A 5,718-nucleotide genomic window follows, 5' to 3' on the forward strand; every position below is an offset into this window, starting at 1 on the left:
GTCAAGACATGACTAAAATATTTACGAATCAGACTGAGATGACTTTGAAAGTAGACATGCAATTGTGACTGGTTTAGACTGTTCCTAACCATTAATAGATGGCAATGACATTTAGTTGATATGCATATTAGGCTATCCCAAACATTCATTCTGACGATTTTACTTTGCGTGCATGTACCCCCTGCTTACAATTTTAATGCGTGCATCTAGAAGTTTGTGCGTGAATTATGCACTGTAGTGCGTGAATGGGATGCTGTGCCAGGCACGGGCAATCATAACCCAATATCAAGAAATCAGCTGCCTTCAGCATCACTCCCTATTGAAATCGAAGCTACAGCATAAACAGTCATAAAACACCACTTACCATCAAAATGGAAGCTGTACATATGCTTGCACCAGAGGACTGTTTGAAATACCTCGGCTCAATGAATTCCTGGCTCACAAAAGTTCGCAAAAACATAACTGTGGAGCTCAAAAGCTGGGGAAAGTGGGCAAAGCAACACTCAAGCCCAGACAAAAACTGGTTATGACTAACTACCCACTAACCAAGGATGCCTACCCCACTGGGGTCTTGAAGGACTGAGATCGTACATACACCTGGCTGGACTGCAATGCTCAGTACTATGGGGAAGCAAACTTTGTCAAAGGAATTAAACTGAGGACCGAAACATATCCTTGCAAGGCCACTATGGCTCTTGCGGGCCATAAAGGGGACACAGCCTGCCAGCATTGTAAAATGAAGGTCGAGACCATAGGTCACATCTCCGGATGGTGTCCGAAAGTCAAGGGATACAGGATAAAAGAACCTAATAATCGTGGACCCTGAAGTGTAAAAATGCACGGGCGCAGAATGGCTCATTGCACATGAGCCACTACTCAAGGCAACCAAAAATGTAGACCCTGGAGAATGGAAACCTTACGTGGTATTCATCAAGAACTTGACGACCGTGATGCTAGATCCCATGATCGTGTACGAGAAAGGCCACGCCATCCAGATGGCAAACGGAGACAGGAAACTCAAGAACGCCCACCTTGATCAAGCAATCAAGGAGAATTTCCAAGTAGGTGCGGTGACATACATGGGCCTAGTAAAAGTGGCTAGAGGGAGTTGGCATTTTGCAAACTCCAAAAACCTAGCCAAACTCGGAATCACAGATCCAGGTTTTGAATCCCACTTTTGTCGCTTAGCACTGAAAGGGACCATCAATATGTGCCGTCTCTTCATGGATGGATAAGTTGCTTGGCGCCCGAGAGCCAGGTACATCCCGGACCCTGCAGGCCCTTAAATTCTCAGGGCCCGTCTGTGTGCATCCCTGTAAATATGTATACAGTGGAGTAGAGTGCCTCATCATTTTATTAGTGATGCGCATGAATGTATTAACGAGATTCCTACTGTCCCTATCTACTATCTAGTGAAACTAGAGCAAAGGGAATTCAACTCATTGTCTTAGATCATTTGTCATGGAGAAATATCACCTCAACCTAGGATCAAACCAGGGACCCTTGCATTACAATTTTGATGCTTTCCCTAGTGAGCTTGGACAGATGCTGCTCTCCCTATTCAGCTAACCACACATACAAACTACAATCATATGTTTATTTCCCTAAATCTTTAGAAATATACTGATTAAAGCAATTCATATACTTTTGTATAAATAATATCATTTTTTGTATGAAACACTACATGTATTTGAAATGAAAATGGCAAAATAATCTTTAACTAGAACTATCACTAAATGTGATTAATACCCCCACAAGTCTGCTTCGGAAATGAGGATGTTACTAGTAACAGAATACCTTGTAAAAGAATTGAAACATAGAGTTATGGTTGTGGGCAATTAAAGATAATTGTGGTTCATGTATGTTGCATTTCCTTTCAATGTGGTTGGCCATTGATGAAGTTTAATTGAATTACTCTGTAATAAGTCCACAAAGACAAAGAAAAAGAACAAAGGGCAAACACTCTATAAATACTGAAGATAGAGTTATAGTTCTTGTGCACTGCACTTCCTCTTATTGTGCTTGACCATTGTATGAAGTTGTATTGAATTCCAACCAGTACGTTTTAAGTTATGCTCCAGACAAGGAAAAGTATCAAAGGGCAGTAACTCTGTATTTTGTCAAAATGGAGTTATGGCTCTTGTGCACTGCACTTCCTTCGAATGTCCTTGACAACTGTATGAAGTTGTACTGAATTCCAAACAGTAGTTTTCAAGTTATGCTCTGGACAAGGAAAAGTAACAAAGGGCAATAACTCTGTAATTAGTCAAGATGGAGTTATGGTTCTTGTGCACTGCACTTCCCCTTATTGTGCTTGACCATTGTATGAAGTTGTTTTGAATTCCAACCAGTAGTTTTCAAGTCATGCTCTGGACAAGGAAAAGTAACAAAGGGCAGTAACTCTGTAATTAGTCAAGATGGAGTTATGGTTCTTATGCACTGCACTTCCTCTCAATGTGCTTGACCATTGTATGAAGTTATAATGAATTCCAACAATAAGTCTTCAAGTTATGGTCCGGACAAAAGAAGACAATGAAAAAGTAACAAAGGGCAATAACTCTGTAATTAGTCAAGATGGAGTTATGGTTCTTGTGCACTGCACTTCCCCTTATCGTGCTTGACCATTGTATGAAGTTGTTTTGAATTCCAACCAGTAGTTTTAAAGTCATGCTCTGGACAAGGAAAAGAAACAAAGGGCAGTAACTCTGTAATAAGTCAAAATGGAGTTATAGTTCTTGTGCACTGCACTTCCTCTCAATGTGCTGGACCATTGTATGAAGTTATAATGAATTCCAACAATTAGTCTTCAAGTTATGGTCCGGACAATAGAAAGCAATGGAAAAGTAATAAAGGGCAATAACTCTGTAATTACTTTAGATAGAGTTATGGTTCTTATGCACTGCACTTCCTCTCAATGTGCTTGACCATTGTATGTAGTTATATTGAATTCCAACCATTAGTCTTCAAGTTATGCTCCGGACAAAAAAAGAAGGCAATTGAAAAGCAACAAAGGGCAATAACTCTGTAATTACTTTAGATAGAGTTATGGTTCTTGTGCACTGCACTTCCCCTTATTGTGTTTGACAATTGTATGAAGTTGTTTTGAATTCCAACCAGTAGTTTTCAAGTTATGCCACTGACAAGGAAAAGTAACAAAGGGCAATAACTCTGTAATTAGTCAAGATAGAGTTATGTTTCTTACGCCCTGCACTTCCTCTCAATGTGCTTGACCATTGTATGTAGTTATATTGAATTCCAACCATTAGTTTTCAAGTTATGCTCCGGACAAGGAAAATGCAACGGACAAAAAAAAGCAATGGAAAAGCAACAAAGGGCAATAACTCTGTAATTACTTTAGATAGAGTTATGGTTCTTGTGCACTGCACTTCCCCTTATTGTGTTTGACAATTGTATGAAGTTGTTTTGAATTCCAACCAGTAGTTTTCAAGTTATGCCACTGACAAGGAAAATTAACAAAGGGCAATAACTCTGTAATTAGTCAAGATAGAGTTATGGTTATTGTGCACTGCACTTCCTCTCAATGTGCTTGACCATTGTATGTAGTTATATTGAATTCCAACCATTAGTTTTCAAGTTATGCTCCGGACAAGGAAAATGCAACGGACGTCTGGACCGACCGCCCGACCGACCGACCGACCACCGGGTGACTCCTATATACCCCCCCAAACTTCGTTTTTGGGGGTATAAATAGCCAGATGTGAGCATTTGTACATTAAATAAAATCAATATATACAAAGATCATAATATATTATAACTTTTTTGTTATTGCCAACACTATTTAAAAGTCATATATTAGGCTTTTAACCATGTATATGCCTTGATGAATAATGGCAGCATAAGGCCTTGTTTATCAAAAGGGGCCGTTTTTTGCTATGTTCTTTTGTTGTTGTCCTATATATTCTTTGCAGCAGTATATTGAATGTATTGCTCTCATTTCTTCTGTTTACAATAAGATTACTCTTCCCAATTTTAACCGTTCCCAATTGTATTTACATCACTCAGACTGACGGACATCACATGCAATGCCATTTCAATGTCCACCTTCTGATGTTATTTGTGGGCATTATGGTATTATGGCATGTATGGTGTAAATGTTTATGGACTTAAATATATACTTCATTCTAGCTTTTCTGTTTTATGGCATTATTGATTAAATACAGAATGATGATAAAGATGTTGAAGTGTTTATCAAAAAGGTACTTTTTACACAAATATAAATGTATACCATGTATATATTACCAGTGAAAATTTACAATAATTGGATGTATAGACAAATATGTCTCACACGCAGATGTTACTTTTTAATTATAATACAATCGATTTTGATCTTTGTTTTATACATGATGAAACTTTTCAGGTTTTCCCTATCTAAATTGTATTATATTGAGCCTTAATGCCTCTGAAGCTCAATTTAGCTTCTTTGAATCATTCCCAACTTTATTTCTTTTCAGACTTTTAACATTATAATAACAGGAAACAATGCTGTGGCCAAAGATAAAATGTGCTCAAGAAATTCATTTTTTTTCTTTAAAATGGATTATGGTTTCAATAATTATTTGGTAAACATATTTATCAATGTATCATTAATATTTTGTACTGTAACTTGTCTATGATTATAATGTGAGAGTGAAGTTTCAATTTATGTGTACACTTTGTTGGTTTCAATTTATGTGTACACATCGTCATATCAATTTATATGTACACATTGTCATATCAATTCATGTGTACACAAAAGTCTTCAACCCTCAAAGGAAAGGGTATAACGGGTATTGCATATTCAAATATAACAGTAAGTTTGAACCTAAATGCTAAATGTCAGGGTGGTCAACTAAATGGTAAAGTAGTTGTTATTCCTTGTCACAGTGATCTAATATATTGTCACAAGTTTGAGTTTCACAAATTGCCTTCTTTTCTTTAAATATTATATCAGACGTATGGTGTCATACAAGAATAAGTTTTTTTAATATTGTCTATCTATTAAAATATATAATTAAACCGGTAATAACCAATTACTGTACTGCATTGTGCACTATGCAGACATATATATGGAGCGAACTCTGATCTATTGTTACTACAATGTGTGTACATACATGCACTTCATTTAGTAATTATATGATCAAATATGATTGAAAATACATTGATTTTTTGATAACAAAACATAACAAAGAAATGCTTATAAAATTATTCATTGTGAAGTTAAATTTAATGCAATCAAATCATTTCTTTATATTCAAATTGAGAAATAAGATGATTAAAAAGGAATATCAAACACAAACAAGAGCCAGTTGAACCTAGTGATGCTCCTCGAATAGGTTTTGGACACAGGAAGGTATACCTCTTGTAGTGTCAGAGTTATGTCACAGACAAAGTTCAAAGTGTAAAAACAACCCAAATGTTGCCCGCGACACGTTGTCTCAATTTGGTATTCATTTCTATGAAATAGTTGTAAACTCCGACTTCAAATAACAAAGTTATGGGCCAGACACAATTTTGCTGCAAGGTCATGCTGTGACCTTGACCTTCAAGGTAGCGACCCAAATATTGCGTGCAACACATCGTCTCAATATGGTGATCATTTCTGTAAAAAAGTTGTAAAATCCAACTTCAAATAACAAAGTTATATGCACGACACAATTTTGCTGCAATGTCATACTATGACCTTGACCTTCAAGGTAGCAACCAAAATGCTGCACGTGA

This window comes from Ruditapes philippinarum, unplaced genomic scaffold (genome assembly GCF_026571515.1).
Source record: "Ruditapes philippinarum isolate M1 unplaced genomic scaffold, ASM2657151v2 ctg5797_1_1_1_1, whole genome shotgun sequence".
Taxonomy (NCBI): domain Eukaryota; kingdom Metazoa; phylum Mollusca; class Bivalvia; order Venerida; family Veneridae; genus Ruditapes; species Ruditapes philippinarum.